Source organism: Centroberyx affinis, unplaced genomic scaffold, assembly GCF_046629955.1.
Source record: "Centroberyx affinis isolate AG114_WGS23_722 - 3 ecotype Tasmania unplaced genomic scaffold, CSIRO-AGI_Caff_v1 ptg002067l_1, whole genome shotgun sequence".
Lineage (NCBI taxonomy): Eukaryota > Metazoa > Chordata > Actinopteri > Beryciformes > Berycidae > Centroberyx > Centroberyx affinis.
In genome coordinates, this window is record NW_027280397.1 from 65,435 (window position 1) to 93,405 (window position 27,971).

A 27,971-nucleotide genomic window follows, 5' to 3' on the forward strand; every position below is an offset into this window, starting at 1 on the left:
CGGACTACCTCACCGGCAGGCCGCAGGGCCGCCTGTCAGACGAGGCGGTGGGCGACACCGGCGCACCCCGAGGAACCGTACTGTCACCATCCAGCTCAACATCACCAAGACCAAGGAGCTGGTGGTGGACTTCAGAAGGAGCAGGAAGCCCCCAAACCCCGTCACCATCCAGGGGGAGGAGGTGGAGATGGAGGTGGAGATGGAGGTGGAGATGGAGGTGGAGATGGAGATGGAGATGGAGATGGTGAACTCCTATCAGGAGTGCAGCTCAACAACAAACCGGAGCGGTCGGACACTGAGGCTCTACAGGAAAGGACAGAGCAGCTGTTCTTCCTGACATAGAGCCTCAGGCTCCTCCCCCCCTCAGGCTCCTCCCCCACACTGCAGGATGGAGCGCCTCAGGCTCCTCCCCCCCTCAGGCTCCTCCGCCCTCAGGCTCCTCCCCCACGCTGCAGGACGTAGCGCCTCAGGCTCCTCCCCCCCTCAGGCTCCTCCCCCCCCCTCAGGCTTCTCCCCCCCTCAGGCTCCTCCCCCCCACGCTGCAGGACGGAGCGCCTCAGGCTCCTCCCCCCCTCAGGCCCCCCCCCCCCCCCCCACCTCAGGCTCCTCCCCCCTCAGGCTCCTCCCCCCACGCTGCAGGACGGAGCGCCTCAGGTGTTCCTTTCTGCCTGCAGCCCTGGGACTGTTCAACACCATCAGAGACCACTGTGCCAGTCAGCCTTGACCATACCCATATAATATGTAGTACTACAGTATATATGATATGTAGTACTACAGCAGTACTACAGTATATATTAGTATGTAGACAGACCTACTGATATGTAGTACTGCAGTATATATGATATGTAGTACTACAGCAGTACTACAGTATATCATAGTATGTAGACAGACCTACTGATATGTAGTACTACAGTATATATGATATGTAGTACTACAGCAGTACTACAGTATATAGTAGTATGTAGACAGACCTACTGATATGTAGTACTACAGCAGTACTACAGTATATAGTAGTATGTAGACAGACCTACTGATATGTAGTACTACAGTAGTACTACAGTATATAGTAGTATGTAGACAGCAGGTTACTTGCCTGTTCTCTGTCAGGATGACGGAAGCAGCAGTGAAGCTCAGGTCGGGCTGGACTCTCTCAGACTGCCTCCCTAAAGCGCCTCATGCTCAGTCCATGTGGACCACATGGTGAACCAAAGTGGCCTGGAGCTCATATGAGACAACTCTTCTCGTTCTTCTTTGTCCTCATTCTCCTCTTCCTCCTCTTCCTCTCACTCCTCTTCCTCCAGCTCTCACTGCAACATCCGCTTCCATTGTTCTCAAAAACAGGACAGCTCATCTGTGGCTTTTTTCATAGAACTAAAGCTCTGATTTCTGAGTGAACAATTCAGCTATTAGTGTTTATATCTGTGATGAGTGGATGTGGCCAATTGGTAAAAGTTTAGCATTTTGAATGACAGTGGTTTCCCAATGAAAACAAGCGATTTCGGCCACGGGGGGCGCTATTACATGCGGCGACACTGAAACGGTCCTCCCGGCCGCCCCGTTTGACCTAGACACTTGTAACTTGGTATATAGCTGTCATTTGGTCTGCTGAACAAATTTCAAATTGGGACCAATAAGGTCCGTCTGGGTAGATTTTCTGCCATCTTGGAAATTTGGAAAAACGTTTGACAATCTTCTCCTCCTGAACCGCAAGTCCAAATGACACCAAATTTGGTATGCATGGTCCATGGACATGCCTGGACAAAATACCATTTTTTGGAATGATCAGGTAAAAAATGGAGGAGTTATTAGCCAATCAGTTTTTGACAAAATTCAACCCCTAAATTCAACCTATCATAAGTCGACTTCACAGTGACCTATGTCTATGAAACTCAGTGGGCACATCGCTGACTGCACCCTTAGGGACTGTACCAAGTTTGGTGTTGATAGCCCAAAGGACGACGACGCAGTACCGATTTCAATTTGTGCTAAGCTAACCGCTAACGCCCGAAATCACACATTAACGACATCTACTCGTAAACGGTGACTCGCATTCACTCCTGATCGCTCGTGGACGCTTCTCGCTCCGTCCTGACTGATTTTCAGAGGCGGTCGCTGTACTGGGCGGTCACGCGCTGTGAATACCTGTCGAGGCTGCTTGCAGCTTTAATTTCTCTATTGTTACTTCTAAGGTTTTGGAAAAAGTAGTCAATGAGCAATTATACCAATATAGTAACTATAGTAACTATTAAATTAATTTCAGTCAGGTTTTAGGGAGACATACTCAACTAGCTCATGTTTGCTAATTGACTTCATCAGGTCTGAATTGGAAGCCGGTAGATTATGTGGTATGATTTTAATTGATTGACAGAAGGCATTCGATACAGTGGACCATTGCCTGGGTTTGTGTCCATTAGCCCTAAATTGATTTATCTCATATCTGTCAGATAGAGATCAGAGGGTTGAAGTTCAAGGTTATCTATCCAATAAGAAACCTGTAACATGCGGTGTTCCGCAAGGGAGGGTCTTAGGTCCCCCATCATTTTTAATTTACATTAATGATATGAAGGCTGCTTGTAGAGAGAATCTGTTTGTATATGCTAATGATTCAGCTATTTTGCTATTTTAGCTTCCCATAAAGATGAGAGCAGATTACAGGCCATTTTAAGTGAATAATTTAGGAAGATTAAGGATTGGCTAGTAGACAACAAGTTATCTCTCCATATGGTCAAATCAGAATTGATCATGTTTGGATCAAATCCTAGACTAGTATTGTCCTTGATGGTCAGTGTTTTTCCTCAAAGTCCTCAGTAAATTATTTAGGATGTCAGCAACCTGGGTGGAGAAAGTATGGCATTAAAGATTATGGGTAAGGTGAATGGAAGGACTAGATTTCTAGCTAGAAAGTTTATTGATGCAGCAAGTCTCAGAATGGTTGCCAACTCTTTAGTTTCCTGTTTTGATAATGCAATTTGTTCATGGTATGTAGGCTTGGCAAAAGTGCTTTAAGATAAAATACAGATTTCCCAAAATAAATGCTGGGTCTGGCCTTGAGGGACCATGTAGGAAAACAACATTTCCAGCAGCTGGGATGGTTACCACTGGCAAAAAGGTCAGTCCACCTGCAGCTCAGTATGCTCCATAATATCTATAACAACAGAGTGTCTAAATGGCTATTTCCAGAGAGTTTGGGATGTACATGTGTATCGGACCAGAGCTAGCATTGCTAATTTATCTTTGACTAGGTTTAAAACTAAAATGGGTAAATATTCTTTTAAGTTTTGTGGTGCTGAGAACTGGAATAAATTACCATTGCACATAAAAGGTAGAGTCAACCCACACCTCTTTAAAAAGCAGGTCAAAATCTGGATGACCCGAAATCTGGCAAGGCAAGGCCAGTTTATTTATACAGTACATTTCATACACATGAGCATTTCAAAGTGCTTTAATTACATAAAAGAAAAATAAAGACATAGGTAACAAAATATATAAACGTGAAAGTGCATTAAAAAAAAAGAAAGATATATAAGATAAAAAAAGATACTGATAAAAGACAAAAGAATGAAAGAAAAAATATTCCAGTGCAGATGAGTGTTCCCCTAAATATTTAAAAAAGCCCTGAACAGAAAAGTGGGGGGGTATCCTCGGACAGTGACTCTCAACCTTTTTCATATCAAGGACCCTAATTTAGTACACAATAGGTCTCTCGGACCCAAATCTATATTTTTATTGTTAGATATGATTTTGTCCAGAATCCTATGACTATCTGTATTGTAGGTAGAGAGATAACAGAGAAACTATGATCAAAACAGTCATCCTTCTACATTCTCTAATTGTGGTATCTTCTTGTAAATTAAATAATGGTGAACTTTGATAATTCATCAATTTGCTGGGGACCCCCTGGAACCTCCTGAAGGACCCCTGGTGGTCCCCGGACCCCACTGAGAGCCACTATCCTAGGATGTGGCAATTCTTAGTATTTCTGGTGATTTTGGTTCTTGGAGGTGTGAAGTAATCACAGTCAAAAAACAGAATCATGTTACTGTGCCGTTTCCCCACAGTCACCAACTATAAAAACGCCCCCTTGTACAAGCCAGTCAGATTTTATCTGATTTTGTCCAGTCCAGTGTCTATGTAGACACTGGCGTCTACTGGTGTCTACACAGTGTCTCTTTAGACACTGGACTCTCTGAAATCGACTAATCAGCGCTAAGAGGAGGGCGGGCCTTCCACAATGGCCAGCCAGTCAGAGCAGTAGCTCATTAGCATAAGAAGCTGCTTATGTAAAACGACCTATTTTCTTGTAGGTGGAAAACAAAACCCTAACCCTAACCCTGGGAAGCTATAACTAAAAAAAAATATTTGAAAAAAACTTAACAGATGAATTTTATAGACACCAGGTAATTATATAAAATTGCTGAAAAAGCAAATGATACCCCTCCTTTAAATCCTGATATAAAAGATTGGAGGCAGAACTCAGATGTTCTGGGAAAAACTAAAAGCTCCTGAAGACCTGAGGGCTCTGGTGGGTTCGTAACACTGAAGGAGATGAGAAAGTAGTTAGTTAGCCTAGGAATAATCCAGATTGAATTTGTTGTTGTTTGGTTGTATTAATTGGGTTATTGTCACTTGAACCTGTTTTGCCATATGTGGCATTGATTGTTGTTGTTAGGACATTGGTTGTTTTATTTTTTGCTGACACAGTGGTTTGTGTGGGTTGGTATTTGCTTCTACTGAGTGGTGCCAACATTTTCTACTGCTTCAGGCTGTGTTGAAAAAAAAACCACTCAATTTTTCACGCCCAGATTGCATTGGAGAGAATTTCCCCACCATAGGCTCCCACATAACACGTACACTGGCACAACATGAATGTGAACAGGGCGAAATGCGACAAACGGCACTGCTAATTACTCAGGCATTTGTTGTTCCGATTTGTAATTTCACAGATGAACTTTCAAGGCCATTTTTGTTCTGAGCCCCTGTTAATGTCTGGTCCTGTAGTGTAGCTATAGTGTAGCTGTTGTGTAGTGTAGCTATGGTGTAGATGCAGTATCACTGTATTACTGTAATGTAGTTGTAGTGTAGCTGTACTGCTGTAATGTAGCAGTAGTATAGCTGTAGTATAGTAAATATATATATATATATATATATATATATACATATATATATATATACAGTAGCTGTAGTGGGGTAGGATAGGTCTCAGGAGTTTGTAGACGAAGGATGTTCTGAGAAGTTGGAACTTCCTATTGGTGGGTGGAGCCCACTTGATAACCCCTATAACAAACATGCTCTCACCGCTAACATCCAATCACATTTCTGCTTTGTTTACTGTCACAGGGCGAGTTCCATCACGTGCCGAATGCCAGGAAATGTTTTAAAGGCTGTTAGCTGGGAGTACAGGAATCAGCCAGCTAACAGCTAGCTACATCCTGCCCTCAACATCATTCTTGGCTGGTTGTTTATTTTGATCTAAACTAGTCATACCTGTTGCCTTTTAATCTGTCCATCACCTATTGACTCTTCTATCTCTCCAGTTCATCCTCTATCGCTTCTATCCATCCATCCTCAGCTGTCTCTCTTTTTATCAGCTCAGTTCATCGCAGTGTCAGGACACGGAGAAACATCACGTAGGCATTAAGACCGCCGCCATGGCTCCCAGCCAAAGACAGCAGCATGCTGGTAGCTTTGATGTGTCTTCAAAACAAACCACTGTCATGTAGAACGAATGGAGGAGATAGGCTAGAGCGCTACTGTCTATAAAATAAACTAGAAAGAGCAGACAGTACAAGTTCTACTAGCAGCAACATTGGCAGTGGTAATAGTAATAGTAGTAATATACTGCTGTAATGTGTATGAATGGAGGAGACAGGGTACAATGCTAGTAGTTGTAGTAGTAATAGTCGCACTACTACTAGCAAGTAATTTCAAATGGAGAGAGAAGAGAGCTGGAGAGAAGTAAGAGGTAGCAAGTAGCTAACTAATATATCAATTAGTTGTTAATCAATGATTAATTAACTACATAATTAAATATTGACTAGCAAATCGTAATGTAAAGTTTTACCAGGAAATATATTGTAGCTTAAATCCTTAAATCATAGTTATCGTAGGGATTATACTGCTGCAGGATCAGCCACAAAAACATTCTTCAAAACTCACGACAAGTCAGTGGAAGAATTCACCAGATTTCATGAACATGCTGTCAGAGACGCTCTAACCCTGACCCACACCCCTAACCCTAACCCCCCAACCCCCCCAAACCCCCTAACCCCTCAACCCACACCCCTAACCCCCCTAACCCACACCCTTAACCCCCCTGACCCCCCCAACCCACACCCCTAACCCTAACCCCTCAAACCAGACCCCTAACCCCCCTAACCCTAACCCCCCTAACCCCCCTAACCCCACCCCAGTAGAACCCACTGCAGTAGAACCCACAGCAGTGGAACTCACCCCAGTAGAACCCACTCCAGTAGAACCCACCGCAGTAGAACCCACTGCAGTAGAACCCACCGCAGTAGAACCCACCCCAGTAGAACCCACCCCAGTAGAACCCACCCCAGTAGAACCCACCCCAGTACAATAGAAGTCAACTCACTGCAGCCTGCAGACACTCACATACCAGGAAGTAGCTCGATCAGTTTGTAACTATAGCGACTAAGTCAATGCATGAATGAAACATTTTGTTCTCTCAGGTCCAACACTGCAGCAGGTGGAGTTTTTAAAGTCAACGTTGTTTCACTCCCATCAAGACAAGAGTTATTTCAAACCTCTTGTCAGGCCGTCACTGTGAATAACCATTTGTTCTTAATTCATACAAGAGAGAAAGGATTCTGTTTCAAACTTGGCTGCTCTCTCTCACTCCCTCTCTCTCTCTCTGTCTCTCTCTGTCTCTCTCTCTCTCTCTCTGTCTCTCACTCCCTCTCTCTCTCTCTCTCTCTCTCTCTCTCCCTCGCTCTCCTTCAGCTGACCTGTATGTCTTTCATCACCTCAGGACAGACAAAACACAGCTAGGTTTACACAGACACAGAGTGAGGTGGGGCAGTAAATTCTGGGCCGGTGGCTGCCAAGTGTCTCAGTAGGAAATCGGTCTTGAAAATTATTAGGAAAAAGTTCCGATCTCCAGCAGAGTTCAGGAGAGCTGGAGAGAGTTCAGATGGTGTTTAGCTCACAGAGCTTTTAAAGACATCGACTTCATGGAAGAGGAATATCTTTTGTGACTGACTTTACCCAGGAACTCATCTCTCCATCTATGTCTAGATCTTGTGCCATCTCCGCAGAAACCAAAGTTCTCGCAACTTTGCAGCTTCTTGGCAACTAGAAAAATGCAACAATGTAATAGCAATGATTTGGGTCCATCACAAACAACCATCAGTAGAATCATAAATCAAACGGTTTTTGTTTTTTTTTGCATTTTAGCCTTTATTAGATATTTCTGGGAGAGAGAGGGAGAGGCCGGATTGATCGCCCTTACATCACAGTTTCACCAAATGCCATCTCTCTGCCGTTAGGGAATGCTGATCTACATGCCTTAACTTCTATTGCCTTTAAATATGTTTGATGGGCTTTTCAAAGATGAGGTGATTGGTTGTGTGAGATGATGCCACAAGTTACAGCTGAGCAACAATAATTGATTTGTTACGTTATGAAATACTCTTTTTACAGTATAAAAAAAGAGTAATAATGAATTTTAAAAATGTGAACTAACTCCAGACAAGATTTAAGATTAACCGATTTGTCATCAGCAAAAGCAAAAATATAAAAGAAAAGCAAAAACCAATATATATTTCGACATTCATGATTTTTTTTCCTTAACTATTTGTTCTTGTGTTTGGAAATATGCGTGAGGGCAGATAAGCTGCAGAGGTTTCTACTTAGAAAGTTTTATTCTTTATGCAAAGTCACTTTGCATTATCACTTTGATAATTACAGGCCTCATATTAACAAATTATGCATTTATAAGCCTACTGATAAAGATATTAACAAAGCTATATGAACACATATATAAGCAAGTCTACTCAATTGGTAGGTGACCAGTCCAGAGAGAGACAGGTGACCGGTCCAGAGAGAGAGACAGGTGACCGGTCCAGAGAGAGAGACAGGTGACCGGTTCATTGAGAGACAGGTGACCGGTCCAGAGAGAGAGAGAGACAGGTGACCAGTCCAGAGAGAGACAGGTGACCGGTCCAGAGAGAGAGACAGGTGACCGGTCCAGAGAGAGAGACAGGTGACCGGTTCATTGAGAGACAGGTGACCGGTCCAGAGAGAGAAAGAGACAGGTGACCAGTCCAGAGAGAGACAGGTGACCGGTTCATTGAGAGACAGGTGACCGGTCCAGAGATAGACAGGTGACCGGTCCAGAAAGAGAGAGAGACAGGTGACCGGTCCAGAGAGAGACAGGTGACCGGTCCAGAAAGAGAGAGAGACAGGTGACCGGTCCAGAGAGAGAGAGACAGGTGACCGGTCCAGAGAGAGAGAGACAGGTGACTGTATTGTCATTTAGAGCATTTATTTGCAGAAAATGACAACTGGTCAAAATAACAACAAAGATGTTTTCAGACCTCGAATAACGCAAAGAAAACAAGTTCATATTCATTTTTAAACAACACAATACTATAATATAATAATGTTTTAACTTAGGAAGAGTTCAGAAATCAATAACCCTGATTTTCAGTCACAGCTGTCATGTGTTTCTTTGCATTATTTGAGGTCTGAAAACACTGCATCTTTTTTGTTATTTTGACCAGTTGTCTACAGTTGTCTGTTCTGCAAATAAATGAAGCATCGCGTTAGTTCATGCAGGACACGGACGTCACGCATTGCTAGTCATCTACCAGCTGATCACCACGCACACCAATCATAATCCATTCTCATAACAAGGCGGTCTATTTAAATGGCCTACACTGATTCCTGCTTCACAACTGCTGCACACTCTGCTGCTTGGTAAAGCTTTATGCTACTGCTGCTGTTACTGGTCATGTTGCTGCTCCTACCTGCTACAAGTTGCCGCTGGTCGCGCTGATTTCTCGGGCTCAAGATGTCTCATTTTTGTCGGATGAAGAATCTCAGGAGGCAGCACCATCGGCCTCCAAACCCGCTGTCGGAGCTTCCATCTCGCAAACTACAGTCTTATAATACCGCTTCAAGAAGGCATTGTCCAGGAAAGAATGGCGTTTGCGCGACTCATCCCGCCGCGACTCTCACAAAGGAGCGAGAGTCCGAACTCTGATTACGAGCCGACGGCCGGACATAATATCAGCTCTCACTCGGTCGTGAGTGTCCGCTTCAAGCCTGGAAACCGGTCTTTTCTGCCAGCGTCAACGGCCATTAGACCCCACCGCGGACCAGGGCATTCCCATGGAATTTTATCGCAAGCAATGACGTCATGGCGCCGATAAGGATGCTGGGAGTTGTAGTTCCCATTGCTCCACTTCACCTAAGCTGAGTATTTGCATTGAATATTTGCTCTTATCATGGTGCAAGCATGCATCATTATGGCTGGCTGGCTGAGCTCCATTTTCGATTCACTGTTGCTGTGTATTTAAGCATAATGCTGACATGCTGCTGCTTAGCTGGGATTGTAAGGTTGTACTACAATTGCTTGTTGCTTTACATGAGTCAGAAATAGTTCAATGCAGCTCATTTTAGTGAGAAGCAACTCTTGATATTGTCTCAGCTCAAAGCCATGAGTGCATATAGCCTAATTGATACTATTGCTGTCATCAATAAATTGCATATGTCATAAGAGATGCTGCATAAGGTGGTTGACTGGGTTTCACTGCTCTGATTTAGGTAGTATGACCTCACACGGGATGCATGCCTGCATCCCTCCCAAGAAGCAGTAGGTGATAGCTGAGGTCTGCAGCAGGCTTGCTGCTCACAGATATTTCACATAACTGTAGGATGGCCTCTTTCAGGATGCATGCTTGTATCTCTTCTCTGTAAATCTACTTACAACTTAGCAGAGGTCAGCAACAGCATCATCTGGTGCCACTGCTTGAGGTCTGCAACAAGCTTGTTGCTACACATTGATCTTTCTATTATTGATCAGCTGGTAACTTACTAAGAATCGTCTGCACCAGTTATGTTTGGCATATGGTTCTGTGGTTTGGGGGATTTGCATGGCGCCCCTGCTATACCTTCAGCATGCTTGCTGGGTAAGCAGGGAGCTGCTACAGCAGGGCCATATCCGCCAATCATAACTGTATTACCTTTAGTTGCAATTAATGGTTTTATCTTGTGACTAAAGTGTTCCTGACTGAAATGCTCTAAATGACAATATTTTATTTGGAATTTGGGAGTAATGTCAGTAGTTTATAGAATAAAACAAAAATGTTCATTTTACTCATTTTACTCAAACACATACCTATAAATAGTAAAACCAGAGAAACTGATCATTTTGCAGTGGTCTCTTAATTTTTTCCAGAGCTGTATCTAGTACATGTAGCCAATCAGAATCGAGTATTCACCCAGCCCATGGTATAAGTATGTGTAGAGACTGAGTGACTGTATGAAGTATTTCTTCTTCTACAAAAGGCTGCTGGTGTTTTTTCAGCTCCTACTGACAGAACAGGAAATGTTTCTGGTTCAGTGAAGAAGAATGAAGCTGGTTTACGCAAAGAAGTTTATCTTGACTGAGACAAGACAAGACTGACAGACTGTCAGGACATGTCTAGACCTGGGGGGGGGGGGGGGGGGGGAGAGAGGAGAGAGAGGGAGAGGAGAGAGAGGAGAGAGAGAGAGAGAGAGAGAGAGACAGACAGACAGACAGACAGACAGACAGACAGACAGACAGACAGACAGACAGACAGAGCATATTATACAATAAGAAAATCACTGTGTAGATTTAATCCTCCCTTAAAAATCTGTTTGAAAATGTTTTGATTCAGTAATTAAACCAATAGCACTATATGGTGGTGAAATCTGGGGCCTCATTTCAAATGCAACTATGAAACCTGGGACAAAAGCCCGACTGAAATCCTGCAAAAACATCCAGGAGGCACAGGAAGAGTCCAGACTGGGCCTGTAGAGCAGAGCATCATGGGAGATTCCCTCTGCTAGGACATATAGAGAAAAGAGCAGCTAAGATCTGGAGCCACCTGGCACACAGCGGCCCAGAGTCTCTCCACAGTACTGACTCACTGGAGGAGACACCCAGAGAGAGACCGGTTGGAATACCTACCAAAAAACACCAACTAAACCTAACCACACAGCCTCCATTGACAAAATTCAAACAAAATAGAAAAAATGGTAATCATCACTGTTATTGTGATTGAATTGAATTGAATTGAATTGAATTGAATTGAATTGAATTGAATTGAATTGAATTGAATTGAATTGAATTGAATTGAGAGAGATAGACAGATAGAGACAGACAGACAGATGTATAGAGTGGTTGGGGCGTCCTGGTGGGTCAGTGGTCTAAGGTGCGCACCATGACATCGTAACATCGTGGGTTTGAATCCGCCCCAGGACCTTTGTTACATGTCTTCCCCTCTTTCTCCCAATCTTGTCCTTTTTTTGTTCCTCCACTCCGGAACAGCAGAGTGGGAGCTGGTCCAGTTCAAATCCCAGACAAGCCATCACAAATTCATGAGTCAGAACTAACAAAAAACTGTCAATGTATCAGGATGATGTATGTTCTAGTAAAACCATGTTTTGAGGTTCATTAATGGAGAGATGAATTATACTTTATTGATCCCACAGATTCGTTCTCTGTAAAGTCCTCTGCTTGTGATAAAGGGTTATATATATAAATAAACAACATAAACAGATGAAAATTCACTTGTCAAGCCATCTATGATCCCCAAGACAAAAAACAAACAATGATTTCTGAAATCCTTACACCTTCATTAGTAAAAATGTCAAAATGTTTATATCTGAAAGACGTAGCATGCACTACATGAGACTGTACAGCTGCCTTCCATCCATCCACTCTGTACCTGCTTCTTCCTGTTCAGGGTCACAGGGGCTGGAGCCTATCCCAGCATGCCTTGGGCAGAAGTCAGGGAAACACCCTGGACAGGTAGCCAGTCCATCAAAGGGCGAACACATACACATTCACACTCATTCAGTTCACCTGACCTGACAGTCTTTGGACTGGGAGGAAACCACTCAAACACAGACAGGACCAGGACCCAGATTTGGACCCAGAACCTTCTTGCTGTGAAGCGGCAGTCTGAGCCAACCTGTCAAATGTTCAACATAGATTATGTTCAACAAGGTGTTCAGTTCAACAGGTAAAGCATCAGCCTCTCATGCTGAAGTTTTGGGCTCAGAACCAGTTCTCTCCTTTTCCAAGTGCCAAGAATAATAAGCATCTTTTCCAATAGCAGGTTTCGTCATTGTGAATAACTTGAACAATGTGCAACGAACAATATAGCCACAATTAAATGATAAACTTCACTAAAGCTGGAGATACACTAGACAACTATTGCCCCGATTTTAGCCAGGATTCACAATCCGGTCGAGTCTGTCCTGGTCTGCACTAGTTTGCAGGTTTTAGGGCAGTCCAGTTGGCACAGAACATCTCTCAGTGTGTGAGGGGAACAGACTCTGATCTCTTGCCTCCCGTGAGTCGGAGCCGCTACGATTATATCAAACATGTTTGATTTTTACAAGCGGACTCTGGACGCAGTCGGGTCGTGTGACTCGTCTCAACTCACATGTGAACGGATCCCATCAATAGCCAATGAAAAACTATGAAGCTTTGCCATAACAAGCCAATACAGTGTTTAGCCCACACCAAGGAGCAATCAACTAGTTAATTCTTCATACAATACATTTATAGATAGGCGTACCGATCTTTTTGGTACCAAGGCACACAGGAAAAAAATACAGGGAAGAATCAATTATTGATTCCACAAAACCTTGGCTGCCAGATGCCGATTTTAGACCGGAAAGTCAGGTTTAATTATTATTTATTAGCCTACATGTCCGGTTGGTAGTCCTGACCGGACAATGTAAACGCGCAGTCCGGTTTTGCAACATAATCATCTGTCACCATAGCAACATGGCCTACCAACATCCTCTGCTCCCACTTCATAGCTTTGGCTCCATGATGCAGCAGCAGGTATCTGATTCACATTGCTGCAGCTCCTCTGCAGTCTGTGGTCCAGACTGACTTCACTCCTTTATGGAAATGAGTTTTGGGTCTGTGTATTTTTTGGTCATTCTGTTTTCCTCCTCTCTGCTTCTCTCTCTCCTTTCTGCTCTCCAGGCCTTGATGGAGCTGAAAGACGCTCAGCTCTGTATTCAGGTTGCAATCCCAAAATGGGCTTTTTAAAATTTGTTATTTTATTTTCTGTTTTACAAAGGAGAAGAGGGAAATCAAGATCTTTGTAAATGTTGTATCTGCCATTTCTCACCAGGAAAACAGACAATGCCTTGTATACTTTCGTTTTTCATTTTTGGATTTTGAAATTTAAACAATCATTCTTTTTTCATTTTTTATTTTCTGTTTCTGAAAAGAAAATAGAATGGCCAGAAAATACACTGTTTCGCCCTCTGTTTCTTCGTTTATTCCATGCAGATGGTGGTGCAACACAAACAGCAAGCTCTACCCATAAAAATGTACAATGAATTTATATCTATGCTGTTCCCTGTGTTTGTTTTGCTGCCAGCGTCTCGTATCGTACCGCGAGAGCTCGAGTTTTCATGTGAGTTTGGTGCGTTCAGTTTGGTTCAGCTGCAGTGAGTCCAGCAGTGTGTGATCCTCATCTGGTTTAGTCGTTCAGTGTGTGATCCTCATCTGGTTTAGTCATTCAGCGTGTGATCCTCATCTGGTTTAGTCGTTCAGTGTGTGATCCCCAGTCTTTCAGTCGTCATAAAAAAAACAGTTGTTTAGTGTATACGCCCAGTCTTTTCAAAATCTGTTAGGATTTTAAAAGTTGTGGGGTGGATCCCCAGCTTAAGTCCTCATCTCCACTGCCTCCTACTACAACTAATCAGCACTCAGCTTCACCGGTCTACTAATCATCCACACCTTTATTTGTCACCATCAAAGACTGAGGCCGTTTCTCAAACCCAAGAATGCAAAGAACGGACTTGTGTTCTTGGGGAGACCGTTCTTGCTAATCGTTCTTGGAAGAATGAACTCGCAAGGTCACGAGTACACAGAACACTGTTGACAGTTTGAGATCATGTGTTCGCAGCTACCCCCGCAGGCGTGCTAGCCTGCTGGTGAGCCGGTTTGTGGATCTTCTCAACTCCGAAAACGTTGGAGCAAATTTTCGATTCGCCATCAATTTTCGTAAAACTGCCAATATTTGAAATCTACACAGTTGATTTCTCGCCTAAAAAATTCTCATAAGTGAATTTAGTGATGAAATAGCATACAAAAATTGTAAAAAAAACGTACCGTTGTCGGCCTCTCTGCTGCTTCCCGCCCCTCGCTTGAATGCCGAAATGAATGCTGGGATATTTGTGTTGACAAGTTCATACTAGTTACCGACCGATGCATCCTGGGTAAAATGGGCGTGTCAAGAACACTTCCAGGAATTTTAACCATTCTTGGCGAAATGCAAACTTGTGTATTGGGACAGAACCTGGGCTGCGACTGATGATGTTTCACAAGAACACAAGAACAGACAAGAACACAAGAACACAAGAACACAGATTGAGAAAGGCCCTGATTGAACCCCTTTATATTTCCCCTTTGTTTCAGCTTCTCCTTGGGTAGCATTGCACAAGGTTCTGTTGAGTCATTGCTGAACCAAAATTCTCATAACCATTCTCATTCAAGCTTATGAAGTTTGATTTGAACACTTTGTACCAAGATTGATTCAGTTGTCATTAAAGTCTACCTGCATCCTGACTATGGAGAGTTCTTCACAGCTAACAGAGCTAACAAACTTAACTCATCCACTGCATGGCCAATCTTCACAGAACTTGTCTGTCTTTTATAATGTTTTTTCTGTCTGTCTTTTCAGTGTATTCATTATTATTATTATTATTATTATTATTATTATTATTATTATTATCATTATTATTATTATTATTATTGTTATTATACATTACAAATACCATTAGAATGAGGTGGGTTGATTCTCATTTATTTTTTATTTATTTTATTTATTCAGTTTATTTCTCAGGGACAGTGCATATTAATAAACAATGCCAGAATTAGCCAGGAGGCTAGTTTTCATCAGTAGTCCCTGGCCAGGTATGAAGTTGGCAGCCTAAATCAAAAACAAGTTTAAAACAATAATCATGTAGTAAGTCATATCAATTACATCTCACCTGACAAACAGAAAAGATGATGTAATGTTGGGGTAGGGTCACCTGCCTTCTGCCCGGATTGAGTCCAGTGATGCAATGTATCCATGTCGCTTCAGATCAAACAGATTAACCGTTTCACACTGAAGGTTCATCCAGTTGTATTATGAGTTAACTACGGTTAACTAAGTAAGTAATACTACTAACAGAACTGACTGAGTTACACACAGACAGACAGAAACACGTGAATTTGAACACATTTGGTCTGCAGTGTAGAATCTTCAGTTGGGATCTAGCAGCACTTGGTGAGCTATTTGTTTGTTGCTGTGCTTTCTTTCTGTTTTAGTTAAATCTGAGTTTAATCTGAAAGTGTTTGGTTTGGTGCTGAGTAGTTTCTCTGAAACTAGTTCAGGTGAAAGCAGTTAAATTTCAGAGTGCTTGGCTGGGGAAGGCCAGCTGGTGTTCAAGTAGTTTTTAATTACCAGAACTGGCTTGAGCTCCTCTGGTGAACCGGAGCTTTTAGACCCCGACACTCTACAGGGTCAGCTGACCGCCAGCCTCTGAGCACAAAGACTCCAGACCACAAAGACTAGGGAGTCTATCTGCGGGAGACTCCAGGCCACAAAGACTAGGGAGTCTATCTGCAGGAGACTCCAGGCCACAAAGACTAGGAAGTCTATCTGCAGGAGTCCATCGAGGGCAGGCAGAGAATAAGGACACACGGCTAGGGTTTCTTGTAACTATCTTTCCTACTAACTGCCTTCCTGTCTGCTACACAGTGGGTGCATTTCATTTGGCCAAAATGTGTCCTCTCCTCCTCCCTCCTCGTCTCCTCGCTGACTCAGCATCCAAAAATGAGCCGCCATCAGTAAGGATGTTCCAATTGGTTAAAAAACGCATGAAGGATCCTTCAAGTCTCCTCGCCTCCGTCCTCCAATCAGGCGTGGTCGGAGGATACTCAGGTGTATCCTCGATGCGGAAATAATGAGTGAAGTCAGTTAAGCATTGGCACGTGTGGATATAAGCCCGCCTCCATACATCAGAAAACTGGGGGCATTGGCAGAAAAAAAATCCACAGATGTAAGTAGCCTGGACTTGTTATATATTCTTCAAACAGAAATAGCAGAGGTTTTAAATGTTAGCCGAACATTTGTTAATGAAGGGTTATACGTTAAATGTCCATATACTGACAGATCTGTTGTAGTTGTAGGATGTCAAACCTTTCCCACATAGGCATCAGGAAATGATCTTACGGTTTGAATGTGATTATAGGGACAGAGGAGGCCAGCTGATCCTCCATGTGTCTCTCATTCAGTATTCATCATGCTTGTGAATTGTGTTTGTGTGTGTTGCCATGGAATTTCTCTTCAGGAGAATAAATTCTTACTAAACCTCATTAAGAGCATTTAATTGTTTTAAATCATACATTTTGCTCTTACAGCTAGATCTATGGTTATTTGGGAATTTATTTATTTATTTAGGAATAAAAAGAAAGCACTTTGGTTCATTGGCAGTAAGTGTCAAACAGCCACATGATCGTTGTCTAATCCAAGTCGCATAAAGGATAAAAGTTGGACAATTGGTATAGCACCTTTCTTATCAGTGCTACAAAGTGCTTCACAAAATTAAAATGTAGCATACAGCAGACAGAATAACAAAAACTGAATAAAACAGAAATCAGGAAACGGGACGCTTTTTAGGAATTAGGATTTTTTGTAAGTGTTCTACCTTCATCAGGTAGACAAGGCTCATTAGAGGCTGGCATAATTTAGATGAATTAAACATTAATCTTAACTTTGTTAAACGTTTTTATGTGGATAAAACATGAGCCTTAGAATAATTTAGACAGCTGTCATCTTGTGTGGGAGGAGCCTCAACGCAGCGCTTCACGTCAGTTCAGTATGGAGTGAAGACGATCCACCTGATGAGCAGGTCCACGCGCCTCCTCACATCTCCTCACATCTTCTCCTCGCATCTTCTCCTCGCTTCTTCTCCTCGCATCTTCTCCTCGCTTCTTCTCCTCGCATCTTCTCCTCGCATCTTCTCCTCGCATCTTCTCCTCGCTTCTTCTCCTCGCATCTTCTCCTCGCTTCTTCTCCTCGCTTCTTCTCCTCACATCTTCTCCTCACATCTTCTCCTCACTTCTTCTCCTTGCTTCCGGCAGGGACCTACACTGTCACTCCTCTTTCACCTACACTGTCACTCCTCTTTCACCTCTCAATATCCTCTTTTGAATTCCATGCTGTTTCTGTATCTCGACCCATCAAGCTCCACATTGTGGTCTAACCCCCCTCTGGTCAGCTTGGTGACTTCCTTGACGAGATGGATGTCTGCCGGGTGTTCCGGTTTCCTCCCACCATCAAAGACATGTATGTTAAGGTTAATACTCCTGTCAGAAAACATGTATGTTAAGGTTGATACTCCTGTCAGAAAACATGTAGCCTATGTTAAGGTTAATAGTCCTGTCAGAAAACATGTATGTTAAGGTTGATACTCCTGTCAGAAAACATGTAGCCTATGTTAAGGTTAATACTCCTGTCAGAAAACATGTATGTTAAGGTTGATACTCCTGTCAGAAAACATGTATGTTAAGGTTGATACTCCTGTCAGAAAACATGTATGTTAGGGTTAATACTTCTGTCAGAAAACATGTATGTTAGGGTTGATACTCCTGTCAGAAAACATGTATGTTAGGGTTAATACTTCTGTCAGAAAACATGTATGTTAAGGTTGATACTCCTGTCAGAAAACATGTATGTTAAGGTTAATACTCCTGTCAGAAAACATGTATGTTAGGGTTAATACTCCTGTCAGAAAACATGTATGTATACTCATCTCCACTGCCTCCTACTACAACCAATCAGCACTCAGCTTCACCGGTCTACTAATCATCCACACCTTTATTTGTCACCATCAAAGACTGAGGCCGTTTCTCAAACCCAAGAAAGCAAAGAACGGACTTGTGTTCTTGGGGAGAACATTCTTGCTAATCGTTCTTGGAAGAATGAACTTGCAAGGTCACGAGCAAGGTAACCCTGTATACAATTATTATTTTTTATTTTTATTTAACCTTTATTTAACCAGGTCGGTCCCGTTGAGATACAAATACCTCTTTTTCAAGGGAAGCCTGGCCAAGATAGCAGCCTAAAAGAGATAAAAGTTGCAACAACATTAAAACAGACAAACATTAAGACACAAATCATGCAATAAAATAAATAAAATCAATTTCGTTACCACCCGACAACCTAAAAACTCCCTCACCTTCCTCGCTCTCTTCTGTTGTCCTGTCCTCGCTTCCCTCAGCCGAGCAGTTCTCTCTCCTGTCCACTGAGGAACTTCCACTACTCTCTCTCCTCCTCTCCTCTCTCTCTCCTCCTCTCCTCTCTCTCTCCTCTCCTCCTCTCTTGACTCTCTCTGCCCAGCTCGATCTTCTCCTCCTGCTCCTTGTTTGTCTGAATCTCTGAACTCATAGAACAGAAGCTTCAGGCAGCTGAGAGGAAATCGCAGCACCCTGATGATCTCACTGCCTCCCACCTCCTCCTCTGCACCTCCTCCTCTCCACCTCCTCCTCTGCACCTCCTCCTCTCCACCTTCTCCTCTCCACCTTCTCCTCTGCACCTCCTCCTCTCCACCTTCTCCTCTCCACCTTCTCCTCTCCACCTCCTCCTCTCCCATGTCAACAGCAAAGACTTCCTTCTTCATTTCTGTAGTCCAGTCTTCTGCCTCCAACCCCAGTAAACTGTTTTCCACCTTCTCCTCCCTCCTCACCCCCCCTCCCCTCCCCTCCCCTCCCCTCCCTCCTCCCTCCTCCCTCCTCCCTCCTCCCTCTCAGCTGATGGTTTTGTCACCTACTTTGTTAAGAAGGTGGAGGACATCAGCTGTTCCTTCCATCATCTGGACACTAACAACACTATTCCTTACTCAAACCTGTTTCTCTGCCCCTTGTCTCTGGGCTTACTTCCTTCTCTCTCCTCTCCCCAGAAGATCTCCTCACACTCCCCAGGTCTAACCGAGCCTCCTCCTGCCCCCTCCATCCTCTCCTTCCACTCTTCTCCAAACCATCTCCACCAACATCACTCCCTTCCTCACGGCCCTTATCAACTCCTCTCTGTCCTCAGGTTTTGCTCCTGATGTTCTACAGACTGCCAGTGTCAAACCTCTTCTTAAGAAAGCCTCCCTTGACCCTGCTGCTATCCAGAACTGCAGACCTGGATCTCTTCTCTCCTTTCTATCCAAAACCCTGGAGCGAGCAGTTTCCAACCAACTTTCTCTCTATCTCTCCCAGAACGACCTCCTGGACCCTCTTCAATCCGGTCTCAAGGCTTCTCACTCTACTGAGACTGCTCTCCTTGCGGTCCCAGAGGCCCAGAGGCTTCATCCCTCTCCTCTGTCCTCGTCCTCCTTGACTTGTCTGCTGCTTTTGATACAGCTGACACCAAATCCTTCTCTCCCTCCTCTCTGAACTGGGAATCTCTGGATCTGCAGACTCCCTCTCAGACTGCCAAGAACCTCGGGCTGATCCTGGACCAGCAGCTGTTCTGCTCTGCCTGCTCTGCAGTGACGACCCGCTCCTGCAGGTTCTCCCTCTGTAACATCCACAAAATTCACCCGTTCCTCACGAGGGAAGCGGCTCAGCTCCTGGTCCAGGTTCTGGTCCAGGTTCTTGTCTTCTCCCTCCTGGACTCCTGCAGCCTCCTCTGGCCGGGCGACCCTCTGCCATCAGACCTTTACAGCCAATCAGAACGCTGCAGCCCGTCTGCTGTTCAACCAACCAGAACTCTCTCCTGTCTCTCCCCTCTTCATCGCTTCACTGGCTTCCATCTCTGCTGCATCAGATCCAGATCCAGACCCTGGTCCACAGACCGCCTCCCTGTCTGCAGGCTCTGTCAGGTTCAGACTCCGCCTCCCTCCCTCTGCTCCTCCCCCCTCGCAGGTTGCCTCCCTCCCTCTGCTCCTCCCCCCTCACAGGTCGCCTCCCTCCCTCCTCTCCTCCTCACCCCTCCATCCCGGTCGACTTCTTCTCCTCTCTGGCGCCACAATGATGGAACCAGCTCCGCCCCCTTCTGTCAGAACGGGCCAATCACTGCTCATCTTTCTGTGGAGACTCAAGACAAATCTCTTCAGGTTCCACCTGGACATCTCTTGAACTAACCTATCTTCTTACCCTTCTTACCCTTCTTTAAACTTTAAAAATAAATAAATAAATAAAAATAAAAATTCAACAAATGCTACTTATTCCTATTAAAAGGCTTAGCTGATGAAGACTGTGATGCACAGTTGGTTTCACTACTGTTGACAAAATGTACTATTATAAGTCACTTTGGACAAAAGCGTCTGCTGAATGATGTAATGTAATGTAATGAACTGTCTATTTAGTAGAAATACATTAACTGGTTTTATTCTCATTTAGTAGAAACACATTAACTGGTTTTATTCTCATTTAGTAGAAACACATTAACTGGTTTTATTCTCATTTAGAGGCAACAGATGAACTGGTTTCATTTTGATTTAGTAGCAACAGATTAAGGGACTTAATCCAGACTCAGTAAACAGAGAGGTGTAACATTAGAGATTAGACCTGCATAGAGACAAGAGCAGATGAGGGACCTGATGGGGGCATGGACAACAAACACACACACACACACACACACACACTACACAAACACACATACTATACGCACTTCACACACACACATGCTACTAGGGTTTGACCAATATTTTTGGATTGACGCTGTCAATAACTGATATTTTGTGCCAATGTCTTATCAGGGAGGAAAAGCCTCAGAGGATAACAACAACAACAACAACAACAATAATAAACATAATACATAATAATAAATGTATTCCATATCCAATCAAAATGTCTCATTAGAATCAGTTCAGGTCAAGATCTTCCCAAAGATAAATAGTGTAGCATTGATCAATTCTACAATAAATATGGAATCAATCAAACTGCATCATATCATCATATCAGAAGTGGGTGACACTGATTGACCAATATCTGTTTCATTTTCATGTATTAGTTTATTTGACAGGGACAGTGCACATTAAAAAAATATGCCAGAATGAGCCAAGAAGGCTAGTTTTCATCCGTAGTCCCTGGGCAGGTAGTATAAAGAACAGGCACTGGACATTAGACATTAGATTGACATACATTAGAAGGAGAGAGTTACATAAACTGTATAACAGTAGACAAGCAATAGATAAAATAAGATCAGTTCAACTAAAATAGTGTAAATTCATCAACAATCATCAGTAGTTAGTAAGAGCATTATCAGTAGTTTGTGGAAGTGTCAATGTTAATAAATAAATTATATATACACACAAGTCAAGTAAATAGAGATCTGAACATCAACACAAAATCAATATACAGTTAATAAAATCAGTCCGACTAGAATTAGTGACTGCAAACTGCATGGGGCTGCAGGGAGAAGGGACTGTTATTGAGATGGAAGACTAGTTGTTCTGATATCCATTTTTCAGCTACCTTGGGTATTACCGGTAGAATGGATATAGGCCTGTAGTTGCAGATGTCTTTAGGATTACCAGCTTTGAAAATGGGTGTAACAATAGCCGACTTCCATGCACTGGGAAAGACCCCACTGGCGATTGAGGAGTTGATAACCTTGCAGATGGAGGGTGCCATGGGCTCCTTCAGTGCTTTGAGCATGAAAGAGTCCATGCCATATACATCTTTGGCTCTGGACTTAAGAAATCCAGAGCCAAAGATTAAGTCCAGTGAGTCGATTATTTGCAGCACTTTAGATTCTGAGACCTCTTTTAAGCAAAAGGTGGGCAGATCAGTATTAACAGGTGCAGGATCAAGGTGACTATCAGGAAAACTCTGTGCAATCAATGCAACTGAGTTTAAAAAGTAGTTGTTGAAAGCCTCTGCTATTTTACCTGGGTCGTGTGACAGTTCTCCACCCAGCTCCAGTTCCAATGATTTTTCTGATTTAGGATTATTCCCTGTTAGTTCTTGAGCTGCTCCCATATCATTTTAGGGTTACCCCTAGCCTCGCTGGTAATATCAATAAAAAAGTTTGCTTTCGCCTTTCTCAGTGCCTTCACTACATTATTTCTTAACATAACAAACTTACGTTTGTCATGTGCTGATTTTGATTTCAAGGCCTGTATAAGTGTAGCATCTCGTGTCTTCATTAAATTCCAGATATCAGTATTCATCCATGGCACACTACTTTTTTTACCTTTCCTACCCTTTACTTTCTTAGTGAATGTATTAATTGTGTTCTGAATTGTGGTTAGCAGCATGTTGTTATCAGCTTCAACATCTTCCGCATTCAGAAGTGTGTTCCAGTCAATCTCTTTTATCGCATTTTCAAAGTTTTGCCATTCACTTCGAGGGATCCTGAGTTGTTCTGATTGTCTGGGGCAACGGAGGTGTAGTCTTTTTTTGGTTCGTTTTCTGGCGATGAGTGTGAGATTGTGGTCTGACAACGATATCATATTAAAGGTTTTAATCACTCTTTCTGATTTGTTATCAAATACTAGATCCATTTGTGTTTTCGAGGAGTTTGTTATTGTAGTTGGCCCCTTAATTAGCTGGTGAAAATCTAGACCACTACATATCTGTTTGAGACTTTTCCTGTGTTATCCTCCCAGTTAATATTAAAGTCCCCCATCAATATAACCTCTTTCCTCAGGTCACATTATTTAAGTAGGCTTCGTAAATGTTCAAAAAATTCATTTTTGGCATGAGGAGGGCGATATAGAACAACAATGGTAAACAGCATTTGAGGTGATAGAGTGACCTTTAGGCCATGGCATTCCAGATAGTTACCATTGGACCACTGAATTTGTTCACATTGAATATTATCTCTAATATAAATCATCACTCCGCCCCCTTTCCCTAAAACTCTTCTCTCCTAAAAAGATTATAAGCAGGTATATGGAGTGCAGCTGATGGTGAATTTTCATGCAACCATGTTTCAGATAAACACAAAAAGTCTAGATTAGAGTCTATGAGGAGGTGTTATATTTGTTCACTTTTAGTTATAATACTGCAGATGTTCAAATGGCCTCCTAAAAGTCCCTTGGGTTTGGCATGTGAATCCCAGATTACTCTAGAATGATTCACAGTTCTGAAAAAGTTCAATTTGTTTTTCTTTAAAGCCGGGTTTTCAACTCTGTGTTTTCTGATTGTCCCACTGATATTAGGCCTTTTCAATTTATCACTGGAAACTCTGGGTTTGAATTAGTTGGCCAACACTCACTCAATCCAATTTATTCTTCAGTTGATTTGGATTTACGGAGTCGGGAAACACTGTCCTGCATGGAGAACGTTGCTTTTGAAGTTATATCTGCTAAACTGGAGAGATTATCTCAGAAATAGAGTCTTGTAGGCCGAGTCCACTCAGCGTTCGTCTGGCACTACATCGATGTAGCCGTTCACTGCTCGCTGTCACCGTCGGCACCCCGTCACGAGGCAATCCAGGCCCCGTGTGGATATTAGTGGCGTCCTCCTTCACCTGGCCAGCACCAGGACTCTCGGTGGCTCTCGGGCAGACACGAACAGCATGATTAGGCACCGGTAAGTCACAAGCACCATTAATTTCTCTGCGTTGCGTACATACCTATGAGACAAGGTTGTTGCTCCCCTCGTTAAGTTTCATGTTAGTTGTTTCTACTGCTCCGAGGGAATCAGCGCCGGGACATTGATGCACATCTCCCGATAGTAGTAGACCGATGGTTATGATCAGACCCTGGCTTAGTGTTAGAAGTGAGACTTTACGTTGTCTCTTGGTGATCGGATTATTCCAACAAACTTTACGTTGTCTCTTGTTGATCGGTTTATTCCAGCTGGGGTAGATGAAAGTGTTGATGAGAGTGTTCATTCCATATCCAAAATGTTTGGTGTCGGCTAGTTGATGTTGGGCCAGAAAAGTAAGCTTCCATTGTTTAATATGAATATGTTTATCACGTCGGGCAATTTGCCCTGTGTCAATGAAGTTAAGTAAAAGCCCGTAGAGTAAGAATGCCACCGCCGCACCTGACTACCACCATGTTGGTTAATGACGGACCACTTTGTTACTACCACCTTTTGATATAAGGCCGATAGCAGGCTGATAGATCAGCAAACTGATATCAGTTTAACACCTGCACAGTAGGCTACACACTCTACACTAAAACTAAGGGGAGAGCGAGAGAGAGAGAGTCAGAGAGAGAGAGAAAGAGAGAGAGAGAGAGAGAGACAGTCAGAGAGAGAGAATACTTAACGAACACAATGTCCTGAGCAAAGGTCAAATTGGATTTCTCCCAAATCACCGTACTACAGACCATATTTATACCCTGCACACTCTAATCAATACACATAAACCAAACCAAAAATGGAAAAATGTTTGCAAATATTTGGCATGAGGGATTATATTACAAACTTTTACAAAGTGGTGTAGGGGGTAAAGTATATATGTCATGTGTATATGTGATGTAATAAAATCAATGTATTCAAAAAAACAAATGCGGGATAAAAATTGGCGAAAAACGTACAGAGTTCATCACCCAAAGAAGAGGAGTTCGGCAGGGTTGCAGCATGAGTCCAACATTATTTAACATTTATATTGATGAATTAGCGGTGCAGCTGGAACAATCTGCAGCTCCCGGACTCAGTCTACAAGATAAGGAAATCAAATTCCTGCTCTATGCAGACGACCTGGTGCTGCTGTCACCCACTGCACAGGGTCTACAGCAGCACCTGGACCTGCTGGACAACTACTGCCAGACCTGGGCCCTGGCAGTAAACCTGAAAAAGACCAACATCATGGTCTTTCAAAAGAAGCCCAGATGTCAGGAACACAGATACCAGTTCAGTCTAGGCAGCACCGTCTTAGAGCACACCATGCAGTATACTTACCTCGGTCTAATCATTACTGCATCAGGTAATTTCAACATGGCAGTGAATGCATTAAAGGACAAAGCTCGCAGAGCTCTATATCAAATGCATAGGAAATTTAACAATAATGATATTCCAATTCCAATTTGGTGTAAAATTTTTGATAGTGTAATTCAGCCCATTGTGCTGTATGGAAGTGAGGTATGGGGTTCACTCAGTCACCATAGCTACAGATGGGACAAGCATCCGACTGAAACCTTACATGCTGAATTCTGTCGATTGATCCTGAAAATTCAAAGGAAAACACCAACTAATGCATGTAGGGCAGAATTAGGCAGATACCCACTCATAAATGAAGCATCGCGTTAGTTCAGGCAGGACCCGGACGTCACGCGTTGCTAGTCATCTACCAGCTGATCGCCACGCACACCAATCATAATCCATTCTCATAACAAGGCGGTCTATTTAAATGGCCTCCTCCTACTGCTTGGTAAAGCTTTATGCTACTGCTGCTGTTACTGGTCATGCTGCTGCTCCTACCTGCTACAAGTTGCCGCTGGTCGCGCTGATTTCTCGGGCTCAAGATGTCTCACTTTTGTCAGATGAAGAATCTCAGGAGGCAGCACCATCGGCCTCAAAACCCGCTGTCGGAGCTTCCATCTCGCAAAATACAGTCTTGTAATACCGCTTCAAGAAGGCATTGTCCAGGAAAGAATGGCGTTTGCGCGACTCATCCCGCCGCGACTCTCGCAAAGGAGCGAGAATTAACTCGTATTACTTCGAGCCGACAGCCGCGCATAATATCCAGCTCTCACTCGGTCGTGAGTGTCCGCTTCAAGCCTTCAAACCGGTCTTTTCCTGCCAGCGTCAGCGGCCATTAGACCCCACCGCGGATCAGGGCATTCCCATGGGATTTCATCGCAAGCAATGACGTCATGACGCCGATAAAGATGCTGGGAGTTGTAGTTCCCATTGCTCCACTTCTCCTAAGCTGAGTATTTGCATTGAATATTTGCTCTTATCATGGTGCAAGCATGCATCATTATGGCTGGCTGGCTGAGCTCCATTTTCGATTCAGTGTTGCTGTGTATTTAAGCATAATGCTGACATGCTGCTGCTTAGCTGGGATTGTAAGGTTGTACTACAATTGCTTGTTGCTTTACATGGATCAGAAATAGTTCAATGCAGCTCATTTTAGTGAAAAGCGATTTTGTTTTGGGGGATTTTTGTGCTCCTCAAAGAATCTCTCCCTTATATTTGACTGGACTTTTGATATTGTCTCAGCTCAAAGCCATGAGTGCATATAGCCTAATTGATACTATTGCTGTCGTCAATAAATTGCATATGACATAAGAGATGCTGCATAAGGTGGTTGACTGGGTTTCACTGCTCTGATTTAGGTAGTATGACCTCACACGGGATGCATGCCTGCATCCCTCCCAAGAAGCAGTAGGTGATAGCTGAGGTCTGCAGCAGGCTTGCTGCTACACATAGATATTTCACATAACTGTAGGATGGCCTCTTTCAGGATGCATGCTTGCATCCTTTCATGTAGGCTCGTCTGGTGCCACTGCTTGAGGTCTGCAACAAGCTTGTTGCTACACATTGATCTTTCATTATTGATCAGCTGGTATCTTACTAAGAATCGGCTGCACCAGTTATGTTTGGCATATGGTTCTGTGGTTTGGGGGATTTGCATGGCGCCCTGCTGTACCTTCAGCATGCTGCTGGGTAAGCAGGGTGCTGCTAGAGCAGGGCCATATCCGCCAATCATAACTGTATTACCATTAGTTGCAATTAATGGTTTTATCTTGTGATTAATGGTTTTATCTTGTGACTAAAGTGTTCCTGACTGAAATGAAGCATGGCGTTAGTTCAGGCAGGACCCAGACATCACGCGTTGCTAGTCATCTACCAGCTGATCGCCACGCACACCAATCATAATCTATTCTCATAACAAGGCGGTCTATTTAAATGGCCTCCTACACTGATTCCTGCTTCACAACTGCTGCACACTCTGCTGCTTGGTAAAGCTTTACCTCCACCTCCCCAGCCTCCACCTGTTATAGTCTATGCAGTCGAGCCCATGGTGGCTCTTAAGGGTCAACGCTGCTGAGTGTTGCTGCTCTGGCTCTGCTCTGTATTCTCCCATGGGGGATTTGCATGGCGCCCCTGCTGTACCTTCAGCATGCTTGCTGGGTAAGCAGGGTGCTGCTAGAGCAGAGCCATATCCGCCAATCATAACTGTATTACCATTAGTTGCAATTAATGGTTTTATCTTGTGATTAATGGTTTTATCTTGTGACTAAAGTGTTCATGACTGAATTCACGTCCAAAGATCCCTAAAATTCTGGATGCATTTAAAATCAAGTCCCGAAGAGTCACTTCATTTCAAAGCTCTCAAAACCCAAGAACTGAACCCTGAAAAGAGTCCTCTAAGTCAGCTGGTACTGAGACTAACTAACACACTAACAGATACCAACACAACACTTACATGGAAATGAATCCTTTCTATAAGGGAAGCAGCAGTGAAGCTCAGTTCAATAAATTAGACTGTGGCACATGGGACAAAAACCCAACAGAGGCGCTACACAGAATTCTGTCTAAGAATCCAAAATATACAAAGAAATGCACCAGACAACAACGCCTAACAACGCATGTAGCAGCAAATTAGGATGCTATTCATTACTTATAAATATACTAAAAAGAGCAATGACATTCTGGACACACTGAACTCAATCCCAAAAGAAACTCCCCACTTCAAAGCATTACAGGCCCAAGAGCTGAACCCTGAAAACAGACATCAGCACTGCTGTAAATCAAAACACCAGAATAACGCAAATGATCAATTTGTCAAAACATATGGGCAACAGTAACAGTTTTTCACAATTGTTTACACATTAAAACT